General features: G+C 39.1%; 1 protein-coding gene and 1 long non-coding RNA gene across 2 annotated transcripts in view; one reads left to right on the top strand and one right to left on the bottom strand.

The window, feature by feature from the left end:
• PTPRD (protein tyrosine phosphatase receptor type D) overlaps positions 1-13633 on the top strand; it is a 1977099-nt gene that overhangs the window by 559008 nt on the left and 1404458 nt on the right. The gene's annotated exons all lie outside the window — the stretch shown is intronic.
• The window catches only part of LOC311629901, a 1265484-nt gene that overhangs the window by 408304 nt on the left and 843547 nt on the right, over positions 1-13633 (bottom strand). Inside the window, exon 2 of the long non-coding RNA XR_014796288.1 lies at positions 924-1010. This is a non-coding gene — a long non-coding RNA (uncharacterized lncRNA). The remainder of the gene's footprint in view (positions 1-923; positions 1011-13633) is intronic.

Raw genomic sequence — 13633 nt, 5'->3', positions numbered from 1 at the left:
GACAAAGAACACCTTTCGCTAAAGGCTTACTCTATGCCAAACAATATTATATGACTCAAGGCTACCTTGTGAATTTGTTATAATCATTATCTCCATTTACTACAGTAAACTGAAGTTTAGGCATAATGAGTAACCTGATCAAGGTAATATATACCTAATAAGTGTTGGAAACCAGATGACCACAGGCTATGATGCCTTTGTCAAGGGCCTTTCCTGATGACCTCAATGGAGTTATCTCCTTGCTTTGTATTTTAGTAGGTCGATATAATGTAGAGAAATACAACTCAAAGTTTAATGCATGTGTGAATCATGTAGAGAATTTTGTTAAAATGCAGGTTTTGTTTCAGGAGGTTTTCTGCAAGGTCTGAGATTCTGTGTGTCTGACCAGTTCCAGGTGAGACAGTGTTGCTAGTCCTAGGGCCCCACTCTGAGAGGCTCTATGGCTCTTAATCCTGAAGGCACAGAAAAATCACCTAATGCTTGGTCCACTTCTAGAATCTGGGGTCGGGGGGAGAGCCCTGTAACTGAATTCTGTAAAGCTTTCAAATTTTATTCTGGGTAACAGTAAAAGTCAGGAAACTCAGTTAAATTTTGATGTCTCGTTTTCCAAATTTTATTTTACTTTGCCCTACCCAGTTTGACTCAGTGGATAAAACGTTGGCCTGTGGACTGAAGGGTCCAGGGTTTGATTCCCCTTAAGGGCACATGCCTTGGTTGGTAACCTGAAGGGGGCATATAGGAGGCAGCCAATCAATGATTCTCATCATTGATGTTTCTCTTCTCTCTCTCTCCTCCCTTCCTCTCTTAAATCAATAAAAATATATATTAAAAAAATTATTTTACTTCAACTCACTTATGGCCATAGAAGCTCCAGAATTTTAAATGAGGTCAGAAGGAGGAAGTTAGAAGATTTGTCTTAAAACTAATCTCAGGAGCTAGTAAAAAAAAAAAAAAAAAAAAAAAAAAAAAAAAAAAAAAAAAAAAAAAAAAAAAAAAAAAGGAGAGTAAGACTAAATTCCTCACTGTGGCTGTGCCAATGGGACAATACACTCTCAACGGTGGGGACAGGGCAAAGAGCTGGTGCTAATGGGAGAGTGCATTAGGAAGAGAACACGCCGGTGAAGAAGCCTGCCCAGGTGATTGTGATGTAGCCCTCTCCTATTCCTGGCGCATCACAGGCACAGAGAATGAACGATGATTGCTTTTCAACTGTATGTAACATTTTGAGGTATTTCTCCAGTTTTGCTGTTTTCTACCCCCAAACTATAAACATCTCAAAAATGAGACTAGGGAAATCTTCTCAATGCTTCCTACCAAATGAAAAAAAAAAAATGCCTCAAGGTCTTATTCGCTGTGTGCTGTGTTAATTAATGAATTTACTTATTCAGCAAATGTTTACTCTGCCAACAAATATTTTTTATGTCAAACAAACAATGTGATAGACAATTAAAGGTGTAAGACACAATCCCTGTCCTGAGAGAGCCCCCAGTCTAGTTAGGGTAGAGTGGGGAGTGAGCATATGCTTTCTCTAAGAATGTATGTAAGAAGTGTTTGAAGAGGTTTTGAAAGGATTCCAGAGGCTCCGAGAAAAGCACCCAGCCTAGGAAATGTATCCTCAAATTAATTGCATAAGTGGGTATAGGTTCTTAACCCAAGAGATGTGGCACTGTAAGTCAAAATACCTCTATGTAACTCTTCTTGTTCAGTGAATTTCATTCACTGTTCACATAAGCTTGTAAGACACCTTTTAGTAGCAAAGGAGGATTTCTTTTTTTTTTCTTCTTTTTTTTTTTTGTAAATGTTTCAGCATCATTAAATACAGGCCACCTGTGCATACTTCTGTGGGAACATAAAATGCTTTTAATTGGCAGTTTTATCTTTAAACTCCTTTGGAGGCCTAAATGGTTTTAAAATTATACATGAAGTCTATGGAGTTGGTACATATTTGCTGTAGATGAAATAAAATAAAGCAAGACAAGCACATCTCTGATATATACTACGGAGCTAATGAGGGCGGCTTCTCCGTTTGCATTTCGGGTTAAAGATATTGGGCCAGCCCGCTTTTTCTAGCCGCCTGGAGCGAAAGCTGCTTCATCATATATTGGAAGTAAATTGTTCCAGGGTCACTATTTCTAAATCCCTATGCTGTAGGAAAATCTATTTATAGAACCTGGGGATCCGTGCTCTCCCTCTCTATAAACATCAGCACAATTTCAGAGGCGTGGGGGCTCTGTGGTTACCTCTAAATATTTGGTGGTCGCCCTTTAGTTTTTATTATATTAAAGCACATTGGCACTGAATGGTTAACTAGAAAAATACCCCCACAAAAAATAAAATAAAAGTTTAAAGAGCCCTTCACTGTACTATGTACCAAGGATATATTTTCACATCAATATATCCTGCCTTAACTCACGGTGAAAAGCTTGCGCTGAAATTGCCACAGACCATACCTAACCTTTGACCCATCGGTGGGTGCTCCACGCTGTTGGTCTCTGTGAGCAGGGGAATGAAGCTGCTTCATTTCTGAGCCAGGAAGGTCAGGCCTCCAATGATAAGAGTGAGTGAGGGGTTGGGGCGATTTTCTGAGTAATTCAGACCCAGTTAGTCTGTCTCCAGTTGTCAACAAAACACCTAGCAATGCTTACCTTATTGTTTAAAATATTCAACCATGTCGTGTGTGAGCTCTTCCCTTCTGATGAGTGTAGCTGCCTGCTAGCCTTATGAGAAGTTCCGCAGTTCCTCTCCCTGCCAGTTTTGAAGGGGTCCCCTTTTTACTCTTTGGACTAGGCCCAGTGGCCAGCAAACTGCAGCTCACGAGCCACATGCAGCTCTTTGGCTCCTTGGGTGTGGCTCTTCCACAAAATACCACGGCCTGGGCGAGTCTATTTTGAAGAAGTGGCGTTAGAAGAAGTTTAAGTTTAAAAAATTTGGCTCTCGAAAGAAATTTCAAATGTTGAACAGTTGATACTTGGCTCTGTTGACTAATGAGTTTGCCGACCACTGGCCTAGGCTGCATTATGACCCCCAAAGCATGCCCATGCCTTAATTCTAGAACCTGTGGATATGTTGTCTTACATGGCAAAAGGGTCCTTGCAGATGTGATTAATTACAGGTCTAATGATGGGCAAGTACGTGAGTTCCCAGGTGGGCCCTGTGTAATCACTAGGACGGTTGTAGGAGACGGGGAGGATCGACGTTAGTAGCAGGACTTGAGGGGAAGAAGCCAGAAGCTGGAGTAACAGTTTCCAGAAGCTGAAAAAGGCAAGGAAATGAATGGTCCCTCAGAGCCTCCAGAGCCGTCCCTGCTGACGCTTGGACTTGAACACAGCAAGGCTGATTTGGGGTTTCTTAGCTCCAGCAGTAAGGTAATACAATGATGTTATTGTAAGTCTCTAAGTTGGTGTTAACTTGTTATAGCAGTAATAGGAAGCTAATACAAATGGATAGTGCACAGTTACTCAAGTAATGTGTATTAAATAAAGTGAAAGAATGAATGTAAAGTCAAAAATCTAATATAAAAGTAGCCTGGGAATAGCAATAACTTTCACCATAGCCTAACTGTCACTATCACCGTGATCATGGAAACGGGAAACAAAACTGTCCGAAGGGACTCTCCAAATCTCCCGTTAAGTTCTCAGTTAATCCCTCTTGAGGGGCATAAAAATAGGGGTGATGTTTCCCTCCTTGCAAGAGAAGTAAGGAACAAATGAATGTTTACTGTTTAATGTGGAACAGAGAAATTGGCAGAACTTCTGAAAGTGTCAGCATACCTTTGATCGTTTTCTTGTGTATACTATCAAAACTCAGAGTCGTGTCTGACTGACAAATTCTACATAATGAAGTAACTTACAGTGTGATTCTGCCTGTTTTCAAAGGCTGCGAATGTGGCTCGTGTTGCTGGAAGAAATGTAGCTCCTTCAGATGAAATAGACTTGTAATGTGAGGGGTTCAGGAGGCTTCTTAAAGCCTATTCCTTTGTTAAGCAATTTTATCAAAGTGGAAGTTCTATTGCATTACTATAGCAACATTTTTAGAGGTATTTTTATTTATAAAATAAAACTCTTTAGTGCAAATTAGTAACTGAATTTGTGACCCATCCCAAACTTGCCCTAAAAGCACTATTTACACTGTTTAAAACTAAGTGCACGAGGCTTAGGATAAAACAAATTTTAAGAAATAAAAATTTATAGGATAAAACTTAAATTTTAAGAAATGTGTTTATTCTCTTCAAATCATAGATTACCTCTTCTCTCTAAAGCAATGGTTCTCAACCTTTCTAATGCCTAGACCCTTTAATACAGTTTCTCAAGTTGTGGTGACCCCCAACCATAAAATTTTCGTTGCTACTTCATAACTGTAATTTTGTTACTGTTATGTATCATAATGTAAATATCTGGGTTTTCCGATTGTCACGACCCACAGATTGAGAGCCACTAGCAGTGTAGCCTAAGAGCATCAGAAAACACAGACATATACATTACGATTCATAACAGTAGCAAAATTACAGTTATGAAGTAGCAACGAAAATAATTTTATGGTTGGGCATAAGGAACTATATTAAAGGGATGCAGCATTACAAAGGTTGAGAACCACTGCTCTAAATGAATCAGGACAGCAGCTTAGTGGTGCTATTTACACAGCCAACAAACCAGTGCAAGGATTCTTATCAAAGCATGCTGAGTGTTTTTCATAGGTAAGAGACCAAAAAGCAGTTTCTCATATATTTTTTTTTACAGGATTGCATGCAAATTAATTAAACCCTATGTTACCAATGCAACTCTTTGTTTATAAACCTGAAATGATCAGAATGGAGAAGTTTTCATCTATTGCTTTTATGAAAACCTTTTATGGAAAATTCAAAATGCATGCAAAAGTATAGAGTGCTATAATATTGCCATTTCCAGGGTGAACACCCTGCAGCTGGTGGTCTGTCTTGTTTCACGTAGTATCCCCCTTTCCTAACTACACCCGACCCCCTAGACACCTGCTTTCCAGTCTAGACCCATTGGATTTTATTCAGTCAAATTGCTTCAAACTCTTCAACTAACGTAATGATCATTCAGGACTAAGAATTCCTCCTTTAAAGAAACTTGTCTTCTCTTGATACTTATTTTTAGTTTTTCCCCCCCTGTTATTTTGATGTTAACCACACTATTGTTCTCCATATTATTTAATTTCTTCTTTTGAATACCAAACCTGATAAACTTTTAATTCTGCATGACTTTAGAATAGTCTCATTCTGTGAACCTGGATCGAGTTCCTCATCTTAGGATCTCTGATGATGAAATTATGCAACAGGTTCTAATATATAATTGCCTCTTGGTAAATATTTTATCCCTTTTTCCTCTCAACCTCTGCTCCTGCACCATCTCCAACATAGTGCAACGTTGTTTCTGGTCAGGCAGAGAGAAGGTGGAGTTGGTGACCCTTCCCAAATTTGCTCTCCAAGGGGTGAGGGTTTCCTCCTTGCAGGAGAAGAAACAAATGTACACTTTCAACACAGGATGTTTACTGTTTAAAGTTGAACAAAGAAATTGGCAAAACTTCTGAAAGTGTCAGCATACCTTTGGTTATTTTTCCTGTGAATCACAGTCTTGTTTTTGACTGACAAACGCTCCATAATAGATTAGAGATCTGGAAACTGACCTCCATTATTTTCCTCCTAGGATAACTTCAACTTGGCAAACATTGTATTCTAATTGTTAAGGGACTTAATTTATACCCATTTGTCAACTTAATGTCATAATATTACTTCTGTTGATAAGGAGAGTCAGAGTGCAGTCCACGCACGTATCCTGACAACTCCAAGAGGCGTTATTAACACCTGCAACTTATAGGTAGTAAAACCGAGGCAAAGGGCAGCTAAGGCATCTGTGCAAGAGTGTCTAAGCCAGTGTTTCCCAAACTTCTCTCATGATGAGAATCACCTGGTGGAGTTGTTAAAACACAGATTCCTGAATCCCAACTAAGAAGTGCTAAACTAGAATTTTTGGGAACATATAGGTAAAATTGTATACTTAACTAGTGCTCTAAGCTTTCATGCACAATTGTTAAGTATACAATTTTACCTATATGTTCCCAAAAATTCTAGTTTAGCACTTCTTAGTTGGGATTCAGGATTCTGTGTTTTAACAACTCCACCAGGTGATTCTCATCATGAGAGAAGTTTGGGAAACACTGGTCTAAGCCATGGGCCCCAGGCGTTCTGTCCAGGAAGCTGGAGGGAAGGACACCGCTGGCTTTGGAGCCAGGCGAGCTGGGGTCAAACCCTGATGTTGCTAGTTGGTACCTGAGATTTTGAGTCCCTAGACATCTCTAAGACTCTGTTATAATACATCTGTTAAATGAGAGTAGCATTGATAAAAATTAATTGTGGTAGCATATTAAAGTGCTTTGTACAATGTAATTGAGGAATCATAGCTATTTCTGTTCATTGTCCTTTCTCCTCTGCTTCTATGCCCTCTCTAAAGCATTCATGGATTTTGGGGGAAAGTGAGTCTTTTTCTGTGATGCTTGGAAGCAGTTATCACTAACCCAAGGAGCCTGCAACCCCATCATTCCCCATATACCCTCTCCTCCTCATTCACAGCGTTTCTGTAACAGTGTGCACAGCACAATTGGAATACAATATACTGAAGTGAATTTAGATACTTAGCAGGGCCTATCTGTTTTTGTTAATTATAATATTCTCTTTATGGAGAGCATTATCTTACAGTTCAGGCTTTAATGGAGAATTATTATTCACATTTAAACCCCCTTAATGCTACACTGGGAGCAAAATCTTTTACTCTTAAGGCCCTCCCTTGCTGATACTATCCAGGCCTCCTTGAAACAGTTTTAAGTAAAATTTACATTTGAATATCACCTTGATACATCCAGCAGAAGCTGATAAGCACACTTCCCAAACAGATTTACTATGCCAAAAGTCTTTAGATCCAGAAAGTCTGAAGAATAACTGGTGAATTGCGAATTTAGCAAATGTGTCTGGCTAGATGAACTTGGACAAGTCTGTAGGATATGCTTTTTCTTAATAATCAGGTGTTAAGAATAGATCCCTCCCAGTCTTGCTAAAGATAGACTTAGGTCCTCACAGCTTTTCCCCAGGTGTGCAAGCAAAATTGTCGATGTAAGGTGACCTCCCTCTATCTGGTCCACAGTCCAAAAGCCATACGAGTTAATGACATACATTCTTTATGTGTTAATACCAAAAAAGAATAGAGCACAGGTATATGCAGTTCCCAGGCCTACCTTTTACAAATAGCTTAAAACTGACTTTAGGTGCCAATACTTTGTTCATGATTTAGAAATAGAAGCCCAAAGGGCTAGAATGAGAATGTCTTCTTTCTGGATAATTCCACAAACTACTAGTCTTTAGGATGTAGAGTAAAACTTAATAGTGCTCAGCAGGGATAGTGATTGTTTTCTTAACAGGAAAAAGGAGAACATCTCGTCTTCATCGTGATTCATAATAGACATTTCAGTAAATTCTCTTGAGGGAGGTTAGGAGTAGAGTAAACATGGTGTTCTAGAAAAACCTTCAAAAAGGGTTTTGTTTTTTTCAAGTTTGATAGTCCTTTTTTTGTTTGTTTTATTTCCTAAGTATTTTCAAACTGCATAACATGCTAAGATTATATTAACATTTCTTTGGGGGGGAAAAAGTTTTATTTCCATTGCTTGTAACTAACTGTGTTCAAAAGTGAAACATTTTAAGAATATATCCAACAATAAAGGCTTAGTGTATGTAGCATAAAGATGAGAATTATAGGCATTGTGTTTAAACCAGCAAATATAATATGTATTCCAAAGTCTACTTTAACTAAACTGTATTTCATTTGAAATGTGAGCACAGAAACGATTTGTTTTTCTCCCCCTTATACTGGTGATTACAGCAAAAGTATGGTCATAAAAAAAGTACAGTGCTTTCCGAGACAATGTGGCTTGGTGGTTGAGTGTCGACCTAGGACCAGAAGTCATGGGTGGATTCTTGGTCAGGGCACATGTCTAGGTTGGGGGCTCGATCCCCAGTGTGGGGCAATCAATGATTCTCTCTCATCATTGGTGTTTCTATCTCTCCCTCTCTCACTGACCACCAGGGGACAGCTCCTGCATTAAGCATCTGCCCCCTGGTGGTCATTTTGTGTCATACTGACCAGTCATTCTGGTCATTCCACCTTAAAGGTTGCTTAGGCTTTTATATATATAGATAATTAAATATTTTCCTCTTCTGAAAGCTTCTGTTAGTCAAGTTGAACAAATTTAACTGCCTACTTTGCACCCATTCGCCTTTTTAGTCATCATATACAATACCTCATTGGATGAGATAATAGTATAAGAATTTAAACTTGAATGGCTCAGAATTATACAACTAATTGCCTTCATCGTCAATTACAGTGACTAATTGACACAGCTCTGTTAGCATGACCCATGGTGCCAGCAGGAGCAGAAAGCATGCCCACAAGCTCTTAGGAGCTAGCTAATTAGGGAAAGTGTTTTGATTAAAATTACCAGACAGGTTATATCTGGAATGAAGTGAGCCATATTCAGGCCAGGGCCTCTTGCTGGATTGAGAGAAACTGAAACATTTTATCTTTGTGGTTATTAAACATATTTTTTCTAGCTCCATATCATACAGATGTGAAAAGAATAACATATGCATTTATTATATGGAGAAGACTGGCATGTGAGAGTTTATTACTTTCATTTCTCAGTGCCAAGTACCAGATATTTGTTCCACTCACTGTAGGGAAGCAGGTGCAATCCTATATGCAAATCGACCAAATGGCAGAATGACCGGCAGAATGACTGGTCACTATGATGTGCACTGACCACCAGGGGGCAGTCGCTCAATGCAGGAGTAGCCCATGGTGTCAGTGTGCTCCCACAGGGGGAGCACTGCTCAGCCAGAAGCCAGACTCACTCGCCTCCGTGGCAGTACTAAGGAGCAGCGAGCAGGCAGGCGGTAAGGAGAGAGGGGTCCCGGACTGCCAGAGGGATATTACAGGTGGTCATCCCCCAAGGGGTCCTGGACTGTGACAGGGCACAGGCTGGACTGAGGTACACTGCTCCCCCCTCCCACTCCAGTGCATGAATTTCATGCACTGGGCCTCTAGTGTTACTATAAGCCTATGAGTCAAGAGTCAGAAATATTCAATAAAGAGCATAATTGCCTTGCAAGTAGGTTTACAATAATATGTCTAGACTTGTGAGCCACAGGTTAACTAATGAGTTTGCTGACCACTGGTCTAGAAGATCTAAACAGTATACAAAGGGAAGAGGTTCTACAATTACCTGTAAAATATGTATACATATAAGTTTAAAAAGAGTGGAACAATTATTGTAATATCTATTACCCCAACCCAGAGGTCCTGTTAATTTATAAAATATATCATTTTCATATAGAAATAACATAAGAATTATGGGTAATAATTCTGTATTTAGAAATTCTGTATTTTGGAAATCAGTTTCAAGCAAATAAGCGTGAAATTTTCATTTTAGTGGAATATCCCTATGTTTCTTCATGAAACTAAATGTAAATTATAGTTGAAAGTGTGAATAAAATATTTATTCAAATTAGGAAAACACTTCATATAAATTGTTCTTCCTTGAGTTCTTCCACTGTGATTATTTTCATTTCAAAACATAAATTGATCCAAGTTCACGTCAGGGCTTCTGATGAGCCTTTTCAACTGCAAAGCTTTTTGATTTTTGCACTTCACTTGGAATATTTCTCACAAAGTCTGCATACTTATGTAAAGAACCTGTCATCTCTTCACATTTCTATACCTCCCCAACTAAATTATGAAAATAAAACAAATGGCAATACTTTCCCTTAATATTCAAAATTTATTGGACACTTTTCCTCAAGAGAGTAGAGTATTGTTTATCATAAAATACGTAAGCGAGTCACCAAAGAGGAAAGGCTAAAACAGTGGTCGGTAAACTGCAGCTCTCGAGCCACGGTTTGCCGCTGTGTTGACTAATGAGTTTGCCAACCACTGAGCTAAAAGTGCGTGACTTCTAACTTACCTCTAAATTTTACTCTTATTGGTCTTTTTACCTTTTACATTTTTTCACATTTTCTTCAGTCAGTCATTTTTTCCAATAACCATTCAACAGGACTTACTATTTCTAGGCATGATGTTAGGCTCTAGAAATAGAGTGGGATGAGAGCAGATTGGGAGGAGAAAAGTGACAGGAATAAAGGAGGCATGTCCCTTCTTGGAATGCCCTGTTCTAATGAGCTAAGATAAAAGTAACATACAGTGAGAGTAGCATTGCTAGAGAATGACAGTGCAGTTTATAAGAAAATTAAAAGAAACAACTGGGTTTTGAGGGATATAACCTCATCTTCATAAAGAAAGCAACTTTGAATTGGGTCTTCAATGATGAGGACAACTATAAATCATTTTAGGATAATTGCCTCATGCTCTAAGAATTTTTTTTTTGTCTTTTTTTCTCCATCTGCCCCCTTTCTTGATAAAGTCAAGAAGAAAAGAAAAACAATCGTATTTCACAAGCAGGATCTTCTTCTAGAAAGGAAACTCATAGATGTCTTCTGGATTAATGAATGGTCTTCTTCCTCTCATGCTCCCTTGCTTTGCTCTCTGTAGAGGTATATTCCCTCCGAGGGCACATGTGTCAAACACAAGGCCCGCGGGCCAAATCCAGCCCGCCAGGCCTTGCAATGTGGCCCGCACCACACTGTCATCACTGCACTCCGCTGTCAGTTTATGACATTGTCAGTTTATGACTGTTCAGTAAACCATTCGGCCCGCGATTTAGGCTGGATTTTAGATTTTGGCCCCTTCTCTGATTGAGTTTGACACCCCTACGTCTAAGGGATGACCAATTTAATAAAACAACCCTGACAAGTATGTTATTCAAATCTCTTTATGCACAAAAAAACTTTTTTATTTGGTGCCACAAATGTTATGGGAAGAAAAGATCTCTTGAACAACGAAGTATTTACTATCGTGTTAACGTAAAGATCTTTAGAACCGAAAATCAGAATGAAAATCTAACTTGGCCTCTTACTTTCTATATGCCTTAGTGTTTTTAATGTTATTGTCATTTCTAGAGCACAGATTAAATGTAACTGGCAAACAGCTTGTGCACTTAAATTGTATTCTAAAATACCTCGTTGAAAGTTAATAATGTTTTCCTATAACTCAGAACCATTCACCATACTGAAAAAGCCTTTTCTGCATGGAGAGATGCATGATAAAGAGAAGGGTCAACTTCTCAGCTCATCCAAGTCATTTTTTAAATAAAATAAAAAAGATACTTATTTTGTGTTATTTTGGGGCACCTGGGCTAAGAATCTCACTTCGTTTTTTCGGAAGCATATAAAATTCTATGCATGGCTTCCAAAGTCAGGATTTCAGTACTACATGTGATCATTATTCATTCTGTCATTTGCATTCTTACAGTGATAGTCTTGGCCCATAGTCACGGTTCTGCTCCACAGAACATTTGGCTTCAATTAAAACACATTAAATTGCAGTGGAACGCCTATGACTGTCCACTTCTTATCGTATTGTGAAGCCCTATGTTCTAGGCAGGAGTTGAGGAAAGCAGGGTGTTGGTGGCTTTGGAGTTAGATATCTACTGCTGCAGTAGTGGGTTTATGTTTTTGTGAGAACCTTCCCAGCCTCTCCACTGGTCAGACTGCATGCCAGGAAGTCAGTTCCATGCAGGAGTTTTGGGGCTTCCGGTTGCAGTGGCTTGGAGACCTCTGTTAGGGAAAAGTGTGTTTTCTTTTTACAGTAAGGGAGTGGCTCATGAAGGTGCAGGAAAAAGATCACAGCAAACCTTATGGGGACTGAAAAGCTGCCTTGGAACCCAGAATTCTTGCTGTAAGTTTGTGTTTGTAGATAGTTGGAAGAACAATGTAAAACACCAAACTCGCACCGTTTAACTGATAACATTCCACATGCCACTTAATAATCTAGGTGTTTTCAGTCATACACCTTGCTTTGTTCTCATCAAGTTTAAGTACCATGAATTCTCATCCATTCATCAACTAAGTATGCATGGAACAACCGCTTTCTAGTTACTTTTGCCAAGTGCTAAAAGTGATCCAAGCTGAGTAAGTACTTGTGTTTAAATTGCCCACAATCCAATGTGGCAGCTGAGTGCAGAGTCAATTTCTTAGAAATAGGAGACACGCTGGTGATTGTGTTTGCATAGCAACTTTTGTAAGTTCTTCCCTAGAAGCAGTGTTCAGCTTGAAAGATGAATAAAATGGGAATGTAAGGATCCAAAGGCTTCTGAAGTTTTAATATGTAGTGGTTCTATTATCACTCAATCCATATTATTTTTAATTTAAAATAAAATTTATTTATTTACAAATGAGTGGGGGTTTTTCTTGTTTTTGTTTGTTTTGTTTCCACATGGATAGGTTGTTATTTCTGTGAGTTCATCATTTTGTGACTGATTTTTAAATTATTTCCATGTAGTGAGAGAACCTGGTCTGTAGGATTTCAGTCACTGAAGATTTATGAAGACTTCCTTTTTGACAAAAATCTGGCCAACTTGAATAAACTTGCATATGGTAATTTTATGGACATGGTCTCTAATGTCTGCCCTCAAGTGTGTCTTGATTCTTTTGCTCTGGCATTGTCCTCCAAACTTTATGAAAACACATCTTGTCACCCACCGTCTTTACATTGCACGTGCAATGCACACTTTTGTCTCCATCTGGTATGACTTACCAGGGACAGGTCAACATCACTCCCTCCTTGAACCACCGTTTTCATTCGGTTTCTTGAACCCGACTCTAACTTCATGGCCCACTAGCAGCTCCTCTTATTCTATGCTCACTTCTTTTCATCCCCCAATCTCTAATAGTTAGAAATGTCTGAGGCCTCAGTCCTTGGACTTCTTATATTTTCTAGCTATACTCACTCCTTTGTCATCTGATCGTGGGGCTTTTTAGTGCCACCTATGTTCTAATAACCTGTTTGCAACTTCTGTATCTTCTACCTTCAAATATATCCATATTCTCACCGTATTTTTGCCACCTCCATGGCTTCTACTCTAGTTCAATGCAGTCAACTATTTTCTTTAGGTTGTTGCAATAGCCTTTCTAATTGTTTCCTCTGCTTCTGACTTGAACTCCTCCCCTCCCAGTCCCTTTTCGACATTTAGCCAGAGTGGTCCTGTCAGTTTTCTATTCAGTAATTCTGTATATATGCTTTCCATCTCATTGGGAGTCAAAGCCATGTGTCCAACGCTTAGAATAATACTTTTCTTCTTATGACTCTCTGACTTCCTTTCCTAATGCACTTTCATTCAGTCTACCTCCCATCCCTCACACTAAAAACAAAACAAAACAAAACAAACAAGCAAAACCACAAAAAACTGGACCGCTTGCTATTTTATAAATAATCTTGTTTCCTCAGCAGCTGGTTGCTTGAGAGCTGAAGTAGCTCTAATGTCTTTGTTTTCTGGGTGGATGCAGCTCCATATTTTCTGAGGGGTAATGAGACTTGGGGTAGGCTTGGAGGCTAAGGAAGCCTTGAATACCAAGCTGTATCCACCTATAGTTTTGCCCCGTGAGTTTTTGCAGGGAAGATGTGATGGAGTAGACAGTCACAAGAGGGCACTGTGGTACCTCTTTGTGATTAGCTTT

Source organism: Pipistrellus hanaki (genome assembly GCF_964339955.1).
Source record: "Pipistrellus hanaki genome assembly, chromosome: 11".
Taxonomy (NCBI): Eukaryota; Metazoa; Chordata; class Mammalia; order Chiroptera; family Vespertilionidae; genus Pipistrellus; species Pipistrellus hanaki.
Note: the sequence above shows the minus strand (reverse complement) of the source record. Positions and strands in the feature narration are given on the sequence as shown.